General features: G+C 37.7%; 1 protein-coding gene and 1 pseudogene across 1 annotated transcript in view; one reads left to right on the forward strand and one right to left on the reverse strand.

Moving 5' to 3' along the window:
- LOC127963166 (uncharacterized) overlaps positions 1-14,957 on the forward strand; it is a 392,897-nt gene that overhangs the window by 292,342 nt on the left and 85,598 nt on the right. The window lies entirely within an intron of this gene.
- Positions 5,710-10,715, reverse strand: LOC127963136 (interferon-induced very large GTPase 1-like; annotated as a pseudogene).

Consider the following 14,957-nt stretch of genomic DNA (forward strand, 5'->3'; position numbering starts at 1 on the left):
ATGGAGGTGCAAGCATCATGATATGGGCATGTTTCTCCTACTATGGTGTTGGGCCTATTTATCGCATACCAGGGATCATGGATCAGTTTGCATATGTTAAAATACTTGAAGAGGTCATGTTGCCCTATGCTGAAGAGGACATGCCCTTGAAATGGTTCTTTCAACAAGACAATGACCCAAAACACACTAGTAAACGGGCAAAGTCTTGGTTCCAAACCAACAAAATTAATGTTATGGAGTGGCCAGCCCAATCTCCAGACCTTAATCCAATTGAGAACTTGTGGGGTGATATCAAAAATGCTGTTTCTGAAGCAAAACCAAGAAATGTGAATGAATTGTGGAATGCTGTTAAAGAATCATGGAGTGGAATAACAGCTGAGAGGTGCCACAAGTTGGTTGACTCCATGCCACACAGATGTCAAGCAGTTTTAAAAAACTGTGGTCATACAACTAAATATTAGTTTAGTGATTCACAGGATTGCTAAATCCCAGAAAAAAAAAATGTTTGTACAAAATAGTTTTGAGTTTGTACAGTCAAAGGTAGACACTGCTATTTTTTTGAACACACCCCTTTCAACTAATTGCCCAATTGCACAGCCTTAAGAGCGTGCATATCATGAATGCTGGGTCTTGTTTGTTTTCTGACAATCTACTGAACCTACTGGTAACTTGTTTGCCACGTAGCAATAAAAAATATACTAAAAACCTTGATTATTCTGGTTAGTCACATTGTACTGCTATTATTTTGAACAATACTGTATGTCTGTTTTATTTACTAGATAACACGACACAAACTTACAAACTGGCCAGATGGAAAGTGTGTTTGTGTGTTAATTGTCATAGTTTGAGAAATTAAGCTTGACAAAAATAAAAGATATATCGACGGCAATAGTCTAAATTTAGACTCGTCGTAGATTAGAGTAATTAACTTAATACATTAAAAACAAATAATGCTTTTTCAATGTTGTTTTTATTATTATTTTGTATTTTTTAAGACTAAAAGTAAATAAAAATCGCATAAAGCTACATCATTTAAAAATTACAAATTGATCTTAAACGGATTTAAAGTTTTCACTAATTAAGGACTGATGTCTATTTATTAAAAACTACTTAGTTTAATTATTTTAACATTTAAATCTATTTGATGCTGGTATCAGTCTACAGTCTCTAGCGCTGGAGGCGTGGGTTTTTTTTTTTCCGGAGCATTCCCCGAGCCTCATTCTAAGTGTGTCTGCGATGCTGTCAGGATCGCTCAACGGATATGCCTTGACACTTTGCTGTGAGATCTTTTTTTCTTTGGTCTAACTCTGTCACTAACAGTCTAGATTTTTAAAATGGTGGTTAGTGGTAAAGTACAACATAGATTTGACAAGTTTCTTGTCTGATGGATTTTATTTTAGATCCGCGTAATGCCTTCCATCTTTTTTCTTTTGTTTTAACTTTTTATAACATCGTGACAAACACCAAGTTTTCTGGTTTGTATCGCCGCTTTACATTCATTTCTTTTTTAGTTTGAGGTAAGATACAAATGCTAAATGCTTTCTTTTCTTGCTAGTAACAAAACACCTTTTTAAATTTTTACAAGCTCTCACATCTTTTCTAGCTGGTAACAAAACACCTTTTTAAATTTTTACAAGCTCTCACATCTTTTCACGTGTTGCTTAACGAAAACACATCTGATAGTTTTGACTTGTTTAGTTGTTTTAGATAAATAACCAATAGTTTTCTTAAATTTGTTACAACTTTAACAACGTTTTACACTTTTCCAACTACGAAAACAATCATTACATCGTTTCCACCTTGTATGTGTTTATAAGCTTTTTCTTGAAATGCACTGTGTACTTAAAACCTTAACAAAAAATCCCCTTATTCGTAAGTTCATCTTAGGTTCATAAGTTCATATCTAGGTCACCGGGGTGTACAGCGAGAGGAGGGGGTGTACAAACAGGTGTCCAGAACAGATGGCTTTTATGACCCTCATCAATCAAATTGTCTGAGACAACCCACCCTTTATTCTCTCTCTTACCTGTGGCTTGACTTTGTTTAATTAAAGACTATTGTCATTGCTCTCGCACTTGAGTCCTCTCTCTCTTCAATCACATCACACTTAGATTACCTAATATGCAAAAAGGGTTCTATTGCCCTTATACAAGAGTCCCATTTGAAATCAGCGGACATACATCGCTTCCAAACAAAATACTTTAAAGTGATCTCTTCCTCCTCCGCTGTCAACAAAACTAAAGGAGTGCTGATAGTTTCTAAGTGTAATATTGATTTTTCAATAATAAAACCAGGTAATGATAAAGAAGGCTGAATCACTTATGTTTCCCTAAATAATACTAAATATGCTTTTATGGCTGCATATGCACCCACGGAGAGTGATTCATCATTTGTTTTTAAGTTTTTAATTATTAATTTTAGTTGTGAGTTTAGAGGACTGTCTTGTGGTGTTAGGGGATGATTTTAATGCTCTGTTGAATCCCCAGTTAGTTAGATCTCATGCCTCTAAGTTTGAGTCAACGATCTCTGGATATTTTTGTTCATTTTTACGACATTACAATATATGCAATGTCTGCAATTACAAAATGATGGTGCTAAGGATTATACAATCTTTTCAGCTTCTTTTCAGATCCCTTCACTTATTCCTTTTATTAGTAAAGTTAATATTCAACCATTTTTTTTATCTGGTCATTCTCAGATAATTACATCTTTAACCCCTGCATTGTTGGGCGCAAAACCCAACTGATGGAGATTTAATACCTCCTTGTTGCAGAATTGTACATTCGTGTACAATACAAATTGCATGAGTAGTACTAAAGCACCTGGGCTAGATGGGATTCCTCGAGAGCTACTGAAGACATTATGGGACATAATAGCACCTTTGATTCTTAATTCTCGTTAGAAATAATTATTGCGTTAGAAAAAGGGGCTTTGCACAGGGACCAAACCACAACTTTAAAGGGTACATAACACACACAGTTTAACCTAATCTCATGTTAATCTTGAGTACCTTTAGGGTAGAACTGCATCCTTCATATATCCAAAAAGTCTTTAGTTTATTCATTTTTATCAAAGAAAATAACAGCTTTCCGATTCTTTCCAGAAAAAGCCGAGCTCCTGCAGGCGTGCCATGAGCGGAACTATATTACTGCATCCACTGTTCATGTAATGCTGGGTTCTTGGGGAAGTTGAACATGGTAAACTTTCCCTCACATCCAAAAATTCACTTATTTGGAGGCATTCTCGAACAAATCCTATGGAGTGTTGCAGACGATTTTGAAGCGTGATGATGTGCGCGGTCTCGCTCTCCTCTGGTCAATGTGTGTGCGCGGGCGTCCTTTTTTCCGGGAGAAATGCTCATATAAGGACTTCCGTTCTCGTCTACATCATCAGATCCACAGTCAAAAAAACAAAACAGCCAAAACTTATACCAACCTGGAAGTAAGATTTTCAGCACAGAAATTCTCAGTCATTCTTCTAAATTATTTTTTCAAACTTTGGTCATGTTTAGCATGAGAATCCATCTCTTTAACACTGTGGACAACTCTGAATACACAAAATACCATTGTAACCCCCCCCCCCCCCCTTAATAACTTTGCTGCTGAAGAAAGAGAAGGATCCACTCAAATGCTCTAGTTACAGGCCAAGTAATCTTCTATCCACAGATTCTAAGCTGATTGCAAAAGTCCTGACCTTAGGTTGGTGGTTGGCAATTATATTTGGATGTGATCCCCCCTTATTTTATTTTTGTGATTACTTTTTGTCTTTGATATTAGAAGAGTTGTTACACAACACCAAAACCTGGAAAGCAGCTGAAAAGATTATGGGAGCTGCAGAGCTCCATTTGGCATAATAATAATCTTCATACTTGTATCAAACCATTTGTTTCCAAATGCTGGGTTGAATGTGGTATTTACACTTTAAAAGACCTGTACAATGATTATGGGCTCAAGTCCTTTCAAATCTTAAAGAATGAGTTTTCCTCCCGATTCTCCTTTTTCCTGTACTTTATTAAGATTAAGATCTGCACTGAAGGCTTATGGAGTTCCCTGGTCGATTAAAACATCTTCTCATCCTATGGTAAATTGGATAGATTTTAGTTTAGCTTCTAGAGGTGTTGTGGGTATAATTTATAAATTGCTTGTGGTACGACAGTATTCAAACATTCCAATTGAGGGTTTTTCTGGGAAAGAGAACTTAACACTGTGACCCTACAGTCACCTGTGTAATAACTCAAGTCAAGGTACATATATCCATATGTTCTGGGAATGTTCCCGAATTGTGTTGCTCTGGTCCTTGGTACAGGACTTATTGTCAGATCTTCTGAAGACTCAGATCCAAAAGGACCCACTGTTTTTTCTTTTGCCGAATGATTCGTTGCTGTCATTGTCTCTTAATCAAAAAAGGATCCTGTTTGCTGCACTGACCACTGCCATAAAGGTTATCTTAAAATTGTGGTTGGATCCATCTATCCCAATTAGACTGACGTGGATGTCAGATTTGCTGGACAACACCCTTTTGGAATGTACCACAGCCAAAATACATGGAGCCACAACAAAGACAATACAATTTTGGTACAATCATATGATATGTGTGTTTTAGGCCTTTTTTACTGGGTGTCTCCCCTCTTCACACCCTCTACTTTCCCAATTTTCCACAGGTTTACACAACCATTTCTTAAGTCTTTTTCAAATCTGAGGTGTGAATGCCCAATGCTAAAATGGGGGTTTTACATCACTTTAAGTTTAAATATTTTATTAGCTCACTAAAACAAACTAAAAAAAAAAAAAAACAAACAAAGAAAAAAACAAACAAACAAGAAAAACAGGTACCCATGAGCCTGTGTTATCAGTATCGGCTATTGGGGGATAACTAACCATTAGATGGCATGACTGAAAAATCAGAAACAGGTATTCCAGAGAGCAGTATAATAAGGCAAAAGGACAGGCACGTTGTTTCTGTGCATTATGATTTATTCCTGCTAAGATTCATTATTTGTACAAGACAATAGAGAATTCTTGATCACAGTATTATTTAAAAAACATTTTAAAGAGATATATTTTGGTAATGTCTAAGTATTGAATTTTAATAATGATTAAAGTATAGTCAGCACATTCAGATCTGCTATGAGAGATCTACACAATGTTAATGTGTAGTCAAAACAATGTAAAAGGACAACTGACAAAGTCTTTCCGACAGATAAATGCATTATGTGTTTAATCACACATTATTTGTGTAGAGTGAAGTATGTTTACACTAAAGTGATTTTTTAATCATTTGATTTTAATATAAAATTATTTTTCACACTTCCGTCTGATTACCAGCACTGAGATTTATGTGTCATGCCATGTTTAGCTGTTTTGATTAGTAATAAAAAATATAATAATAAAAAGGAATAACTAATAAATATTTCAATGACCGTTTATTCTAATTTCTTTTTTCAGCCAATGATGTTAAATGAATGATTTTATCTGTCTCCTGAACAACTTCTCTGACAAATTATCTTATTTGAGATTTATATTCTTGAAACAGTGAGAAACCAATATCATAAATCATAAACTGTGTTTTTAAACATAACCACATTTATGTAGAATTTTCATAAATAGTGATCCAACTTTGTAGATTTAGTTACAGCAAAATATCCTTCACTGCAGACGCCAATCATCTCCCTGTCTGATGATACCTTATGACAAAGACATAGACAGACATATAACTTCACTGGAATAACAACAAAGGTTTTATGGTAGCATCCTCTTGGGGAGGGGTGAGCTAAAATATACATCCAATAAACCTGAATCTGTTTGTTTACAATTCATAAGTGCAGTTTATTTTACTGTATTTTCTAACCTGGAAGAAAGTTTAGATGTACTCATCTAAACTTTGTATTGCTTTACTGTTATCTTTCAGTTGCTCTCTCCATTCATCTGGGATCTTACCACACTCCTCAAAAGTGTTGTTGTAGAATTTTTCCAGATCTTTCTGGAATCTGCACACAAACCACTTCCAGTAGGGAAGTTCAGAGAGATCAGGGGTGATGCTCCACTTAGCAAATCTATCACCTCCTTTTCTGTATTCTCTCCAGAGGACTGTGTTGTCTGAGGAATGTGGGTAAAAAGATCCATCACTTGTTACTGCTGATGTGCAAATGTCAACAGTCAAGTATGTCGTATTCCTGAACTTCATCCCGGTTATCCCAGTGACACGATGCAAAGGAACACTGTGATCTCCAGGATAATTTTCAATGGTGTTTGTGCAGAATGGACACTGAACCCAACAGCACTGACAGAAGTGATCAATCAGAAACTCATCTGGTCTGAACCTATAGTCCAATTTTTCTTCAAATGACCTTCTTGTGACTCTCAAGCTAATCTGAGACATTATAGCAGGAAGCTCTTTTCTTATCACCTCTTCTAGGAGGTTGAAATCATCAACATCATCATGTTTCACTCCACTGAGGTCTTTTTAAGAGAAAATCAGCTCGTCTGAAAGCTGCTGTGTGAAACTCTTCAACCACAAACCAACATCTCCTCTGTTCAGTTGAACATGTTCAGTAGATTTAAGTGCTGCTTTCATGATCTTCTGCTGCAGGAGTTTAATGTTCTCCTTCATCTTGGGTAAAACACTGACACTGAACTGATCAGTGATGTACTGACAGACTTCATCTCTGATGAAACTCTTGAAGAGATCTCTGGGATTATGAATGTACTCCAAGTATTTGACAAAATCCTCCTCTTCTGCTAGTCTCTTCAGGATGTGTTTCTCCAGTTTTGATCTGTTTCCATTCAGTGATGGACAATTTGTTCTCATTTCACCTGCCTGGTCATTTGCAGTTTTCTTGTAGACACTCTGCTCAATGGGTACTTTGAGTTTCTGACAGATGATCTCACCAAAAATAGCAGCTGATGCAGATCCATGACAGTATTTCTGGAAAATGCGATAGTACTCTTCTCTCTTCTTCTCAACATATATTACAGGATCATTGGCTTCCCTGAAAAGCCTGTGTTGGTCAGTGATCATCCTGTTTGTTCTCTTACAGATGGAAAGAACCAAATCCCTAAAGAATTCATTCTTGAACACATATTTCACTCGTCCTGTCTCATGTTCTGTCACTCTTGCCTTGATGTAACCTGTGAGCTGGTGAATGCAGCTGATGTTGTAGCCCATCTTTGAGATGTTAAATGACTGAATCTCTTTGTCTGTCTGTTGAACAACATCTCTGATAAATGATCTTATTTGAGATTCATCTTCTTGAGACAGAATATAACACACCTTCTCTTTAGCTGATCTGTAGATATTTGTAAAAGCTCCTGTAATTCCACTGGATTTCTTTAGTTTTACATAATCTGAATACACTGGCATTGTGAAAATATCCCTGCTCTCCCTCCAGTGATCTACAGGAACACTTTCATAGATGTCACTAAGGATCTCTCTTACATCTCTCATTATGTCAATGTCTTTAATTTCAGGAGTGTCACTGATGATATTCTTCACACACTGTTCCCAAAACAAATCAAACTCTTTCTTCAGTGTTTCCTCATCATTTGTTTTGTCTTTGAGTTTTAAGGCAAGTTCTTTGCTCTTTTCCAAGAGAGTGTTTTCATGATGTGTCCTCTGAGCATCAATCTTCTTCTTCAAGCCTCGCTGCTGAAGAACCTCATTTAATTTCCTCTTTGTTTCTCTCACAATGTTTTCCTGAAGCTCTTTGATCTTGATTTCAAATGATGTTTTCCACTGAATCAGTATATCTTTATCTCTGTCTTTTTCAAAAAAATCTGACATTAATTTGTTCACTTCTTCACTTGTCTTCTTCAGTTCTATTTGAAGATCAGATTGCTTAATCTCGTTAATAGCTTCATTTTCTATTTTGTTGTGTAGTTTGTTCTCAGTTTCCATCATGGCACTGCGAAGACTCCAGGACCACTTGCTGTATTCAGTCTCCAGTTTCCTGTAAGCTGAAATCTCCAGAGAATTTCTGAAGCTAAAGACGAACCGTTCATCCAGTAAAGCCTCCCAGAGATCTTTAATACGATCTTTTGAGTTTATCAGCATCATTCCATGTGATTTTGAGGCATGAGACATAATAGTTTTCTTGAGGTCTTGAATGTTCTCACAGTAGTTTGGATTTGGTGGTGCCATTGGTGGGCTGTCCTCCCAGAGCTGAGTGAAATATTTCACATCATTCTGAACATCAAATCTAATGATATCACTGAAACGTTCTGCATCACAGACTTCATCTTTAGCAGCAAGTTTAGTCATCTCATCCAGTGTCTCCAGCAGTCGTCTCCTTCCCTCCATGTTTTTCTCTCCAGCTGTGATGTCTGAAACATTCTGATGCACAAACACACAGCTGGGATCCAGTCTGACCTTCTTCATTCTAAGGAAAGCCTGTACAACAATCTGAAGAATGTCCTGCATCTCAGCTGGGTTTTCTCCAAAGATGTTGATCAAGGTCAGATTTCCCAGACCTACAACAAATGTGGCCAATTCATTGTCATGATGTCGTGTTGATCTTCCAGCCAGTTCTATAGCATGAAGACCCTCAGTATCAACAATCAGAATATAATCAAAGTTGACCTGTGATTTCATCTCATCTGAGACTCTGACCAGCTGCATGAAAGCTCCTCTGGTGCACCTGCCAGCACTGACGGCAAACTGGAGTCCAAACATGGCATTCAGCATGGTGGATTTCCCAGAGCTCTGAATCCCTAAAACTGACAGCACAAAGACTCTCTGGTCTCCCAGTTTCTGGACAAGTTGATCTAGAACAGCAGAGATCCAGATCACAGGAACATGACAAGCATCCCCATCCATCAGCTCCAGTGGAAATCCAGAGATCATCATCTCTGCTGCAAAACTTGGGAGAGAAGAGAAGGGGATCTCCAAGTCTTTCTTGTTCTTCTTCACAGATGAACATGATTCATAAATCTGACCGATCTCCCTCATGATGTGCTCCAAACCAAAGGCTGCAGCTTGAAGATCCTCCGATATTCTCTCAAGTTCACTTTGTTCCACTTTGAGTTGCTCAGATTTATCGTGCTTTTCTTTCAGTTTTAAGACTGTTGACCACTTTTCATCATATTTGTGATGTAGAGATGAAAGATCAGCTGATGTATATTCATCTAGCAGGATTCAGAGCCATTTAAGGAAAAACATCTTTGTGGGAGCATGTGAGTTTATTTGTTTAATAAAGAGCTTCATGAACTCACTAATGTCAGAATTATGCTGCTGTTTACGGATTTTGTTCATTTCTAAATGTTTTCTACTGATGTCCATTTCGGTCTCATATGTTTGAGGTCGATGTAGCTCTTTGTTTTTCTGACACCATAGATGCCACAGTTTCCCCTGATTAGGCAGAAATGACTCTTTGATTTCTGTCAGATCTTTCTTCTCCAGTAAACTCATCATCTGCTGTGCTGCTGCCCTTCCTCTATTGCAGTTTTCATCATCTTCCTCATCTACTCTGATCCCTGAGATTTTGGACATATTTTCAAGACTGAAAGTGTGAGATGATTCTGAAAGACAATCATTTATGGCTCTTCTGAGTTCTTCAGATACATCTGACTGATTTCTGTCTTTCAGGCCGATCATGGATTTTCCTTTCTTTGGCTTAGTTACAGCAGATTTATTCTCAGTAAGGAGACAAATAAGTGGCTTTCTTTCTTTGTACATATTTTTATCTTTGCTGCATTTCTGTCATTCTTGTCAAGTTTTGTTAGAAAAACAACATTGAGCTCATTTCAGTGAGGATCTGCAGCTGTTTCTCATGGTCTCCTGCATCACCATGTAGATTACAGAAGGCAACACAGTCAGTGAATTTATCCGTGTTTGTTCCAGAGGGGCAGAACCAGGCGATCTCCACCACTCCATCCATTAGAACTCTGGTTCTGCTGCTCCCTGGGCAGTTCTTGTGGAAGTATGTGTCATGTTTCTTATTAATCAGGCTATTCATCACCGTCTGATGATTTCATTCTTGGTGTTTCTGATTTTCCAGCTCTTGTTGATTTGTCTAAATGTCCAGAGAGGAAACTCAATCTGTTGTGTGAATGGATCAGGAACAAACAGAGGCAAAGCATACTGACACTGGGACAGTTTAGTCACCATCATCTGCTTCAGAAAACCATCAGCATGATGAAACACAGCCATCTGAACATCCATTGGGTCAATTCCCTCAGATTGGCTTGTTTTGGATAAAGATGTCTCTTTATAAACCTCAAAAATATCACTCTCATCTTCAGATGAATTATTCTCTCTTTGTTGTGTGTCATCCTGTTCATTTGTTTTTTTAGTTGTAATGTTTCTTGCTCTGTAGTTCATCATTAGTAGTTTGTATATGAACGTCTGAATCAGCTCCTCTTCAGCACAAGACTCATTAGACTGTAGTGAATGTTTGGTTATCTGAAGAACATCTGCAGCTCTCAGTTTATTGTGGTGGTTATCTTCCAGATTAAGTCTGTGAAATACATACTTAAGATTTTTAGTCTTTCCCTGTTTTAGGTGTTGATCTGATCCAACTCCTGTGGCTCCAACGGGTTTGATTTGTCCCTGTTGAATAAACAAACAACATTACATTTATGTGGATTTTTTACTTTTGTTTGAATGAATGTCTCAGTTTGCATATTTAACCATGATCCCCAAGAGGGTAAACGAGACACTGCATCCTCTAGTGGACACTTTGGAGATCAGAATACCCACCCACTCTGCCATACCGAGGTGCACACTTGTCAATCTAGTGAGAAGGCACCAAGAGAGAAACAAGCATGCACCAAATCAAGGAAGTCAACAGGCACACCAATGACAACCCAGGCATGGGGAACTCTGCTAAAGCTAATACTTCAGAGAGGCATATCCCATTCATCCAGGCTAGAAACACAACAGTTCTCAAATGGCAATGGTTCTTAAGAGAGAACAGTGGACCCAATGCCCTGAATGCATGGGAGACAGCCCATTCTGATTATGTGAAGTATTCTCAGTTACAGCTGTTATGAGGAGGGGTAGGGAGGAACTCAAGTGCAGACAGGATTTACTGAACACAGGATTTATTAGGTAAAAGGGGAAAACAAAACCCACGAGGGGGAAAACAAGGACTAGGGTAGACACTGAATAACTCTACAAAACACAATAAACAAGGAAAACAAAGACTCTGAACACTAACTACTAACAAACACTCACGGTAGTACAACGACTTCTTTGAGGGGTTACAAGGACACGATATCTCAGGAAGCTGACAGGTAGGAACACATAAGTAGAACAGTTTGAGGAAACAATGAACCGACAAAAGACAGAGCTAGTGATGGGAAGTTCGGATCATTTTACCGACTCGGACTTTTGAGTCTCGTTCAGCAAAATGAACGAAACTTTTTTCGAGTCATTTCGTTCATTTCGTTCATTTTAGCAAAATGTTATTAAAATATTAAGTGCTACCTCCCCAACACATCTAGTACTTACGCAAACGTTGATCACACTACAAACAATACAAAAATAAAATGCTATGAGATAAAGAAAAAAATACTCATTCTTTACCTGGGTCTTCAGTCTGTGATTAGCTCATCTCACCTCTTTTTTTTTTTTTTTTTTTTTTTTTTTTTTTTATTATTATTATTATTGATAGCATTAGCAGTTACAAACAACAAACAAAACATGCTCATCTCACCTCTTATCTGACAAGAAGTCTTCGGGTTTAAGTCATTCCTTAATCACGTGACAGCCCCATACGCAAAACTAACGCGGTCTTGAGCCGGAAAGAGAATTGATTAGTTCATCTCATGAGTCTTTCGGGTCGAGTTTGACTCGTTCCTTAATCACGTGACAGCCCCATACGCAAAACTAACGCGGTCTTGAGCCGGAAAGAGAATTGATTAGTTCATCTCATGAGTCTTTCGGGTCGAGTTTGACTCGTTCCTTAATCACGTGACAGCCCCATACGCGAAACTAACGCGGTCTCGAGCCGGAAAGAGAATTGATTAGTTCATCTCATGAGTCTTTCGGGTCTCGGGTTGAGTTTGAATCGTTCCTTAATCACGTGACAGCCCCATACGCAAAACTAACGCAGTCTCGAGCCGGAAAGAGAATTGATTAGTTCATCTCACGAGTCTTTCGGGTCGAGTTTGACTCGTTCCTTAATCACGTGACAGCCCCATGCGCTATTTCTGACATTTCTGTCACCGTGTTTTTGTTACTGTTTGTTGAGGATCTGTGGTTTGTTATTATTTTATAAATAAATAAACCCTGTTATAAATAAAATTTTGATTAATTTGTCTTCTTGACTGTCTATCGGTAAATAAACACTAGGCTATATAATAATATAATAATCCAAGCTTACAATAAAAAGTATTTATAAACTAGTTTGTTCATTTTTACTCCAATTTTGAGTTTGCTGGTATAATAATTGCTTTTCCTAGGCAGACTTGACATATTGGTGTAATATATGTATAAGAAGATTGCTCAAAAAAGGACATAATGACATACATTAAAAGCAAATAACATTTTGAATTTGAATTATTAATGTTAAAGACAAATGTTAAAGACATTAAGGTTATGATAACTTCAGCTTTAACAGTTTTAACCCAGCTCAGAGTGAGGAGTTTCAGATCCTGGTTCACTGCCAGTGCAGGGGCCATGTTTTGGGAAGACTTTGACGAGAGGGTAGCAAGCTTGAGGCCTTCTGCTACCTCTTCTAAGACCTCAGATGCTATGATGGAGATGCCTACCTTGCAGAGCCACTCTTACCCCGCACATCAGACCCTCTGGCCTGGTGGAGGAGATGTTCACCAGTATACACAAGCCTTTCTGAAGTCACAAAGACAAGACTTTGCATTGTGGCCACATCCGTGCCATCTGAAATTTTTTTTTTCTAAAACTGGGCAGATTATCTCAGACAGAAGAACTCACAGACTCAGCCCATCCAAGGTCAGGGAGCTTGTTGTTTTTTTTAATAATGTAAACATGCCTTAAAGCAAGTCCTAAAAATATAGCCACAGTGTGTTATTTATTTTAAAGCTTATTTATTTTTATTTATTTAGAAAAAGACTAGCTTGTTGTGCAATATTTTTGTTGTTGTGATTTTAAAAGGTAATTTGTTATTGTTATAAGGCTCCATAGCTTTAGTATCTCTTAATTTTCATTTATTTTTTATTCAAATGGTTTAAAATTATTTTGGGAATAGCTTGTTGTGCAATATTTAGTTTTTCTTTTTTTTATATTGTACTTTTAAAGTTCATTTGTTAAGGTTATTAGACCCTGTGGCTTTATTATCTTTTAATTTTAATTTCATTTTTAATTATTTACATTTTTATTATTTTAATTTATTTTGGAATAGTTGTCCTCTTTGTTACAAAGCTTTTCTGTAATAAACAATAAACAACTATTCAAAAGTATGTACAGTGTTTTTAATGTTTATAAAGTGTCATATGTCACAAAAGTATGGTTTACACAGACAATCTGATTTAATAACTGCACAACTAAACCAAAACAAACAAACAGACAGAAAAAAAGATCAACATTTTAAACATAACCAACTCTTTATTTCCACATTCAGTGTTATGGAAAAGTACCACCATGACAGAAATTAAAAACAACAATTTGAAACCAGAAATGCATCATGTTACTGTAAGAGTAAATAATACTAATAATAAATAAGTACTACGCACCCATTTTGTAAGGAAAGTTGTAAATGAACTAATTACTCTAGCCAATGTTGTCACACAGTACAAAAGAACGAAAAACCCGAAGAACCGAGAGATGAACTATTCAATTATCTGCATTCTTTTACTGTCAGTGTCTATGTTTTTAGCGTATGGGTCTGTCACGTGATTAAGGAATGACTCGACCCGAAGACTCATGAGATGAACTAATCAATTCTCTTTCCGGCTCATATTGCATTGGGTTTAACGTATTGGGCTGTCACGTGATTGAGGAACGAGTCAAAAACCCGATAGACTCGAACTATGAACTAATCAATTCTCTTTCCGGCTCATGCTGCATTGGGTTTAATGTATTGGGCTGTCACGTGATTGAGGAACGAGTCAAAAACCCGATAGACTCGAACTATGAACTAATCAATTCTCTTTCCGGCTCATGCTGCATTGGGTTTAACGTATTGGGCTGTCACGTGATTGAGGAACGAGTCAAAAACCCGATAGACTCGAACTATGAACTAATCAATTCTCTTTCCGGCTCAAGACTGCATTGAATGACAGGTGAATTACTACTACTAGAACAGAACCCATAGAATAATGCGCATGCGCGACTGAACGAATCACTCCCCGAGACGACTCGTTCTTCCCGAGTCACATTAAAGATTCGTTCAAAATGAACGAATCGTTCAAGAACGACACATCACTAGACAGAGCACACTAGGAGATCTAAATAGGGGAACTAATCAAGACACGACAGGTGGCACAGATAGGACAATCACGACAAGACTAGGATAACAAGGGGGGCGGGGCAAGGGAACGAGACAACACAAGCACATGGCCCAAAGACAAGGCCATGTGCTTGTACACAAAACACGGGTCTGTCATGATCCTGCCTCTAGACTAGAGAAAGTCAGGACATGATGGCAGGACCATGACAACAGCAATGTGTAATGCAGCATCTTTCACAAAGTCAGCTGTTAATGGACAAATGGATGCGTATACGAGAGTGTAATCTTCTTCCATCATGTTTGGACTTAGGCCCAATCCCAATTCTACCCCTTAGCCCTTCCCCTTTCCCCAACCCCTCCGTTTCGCACATTCATGTGAAGGGGTAGGGGTGTCGCGATTCTTTTTTGGTTGGAGGGGTAGGGGTAAGGGGAAGGGCCAGACAGCCCTTCTAAGAAAGATTTTTTGAGATCACACTTCAAAATAAGGGTTATGAATTATCTCGGCAACATGGCTGTGCGTTTATCTTTATGGAGTGAGTTTACTTAAAAATAGCGATTGTATCCTCTCGTCGCTGGAAAATATGTAGCGATTCAG

The sequence above is a fragment of the Carassius gibelio genome, chromosome B8 (genome assembly GCF_023724105.1).
Source record: "Carassius gibelio isolate Cgi1373 ecotype wild population from Czech Republic chromosome B8, carGib1.2-hapl.c, whole genome shotgun sequence".
Taxonomy (NCBI): domain Eukaryota; kingdom Metazoa; phylum Chordata; class Actinopteri; order Cypriniformes; family Cyprinidae; genus Carassius; species Carassius gibelio.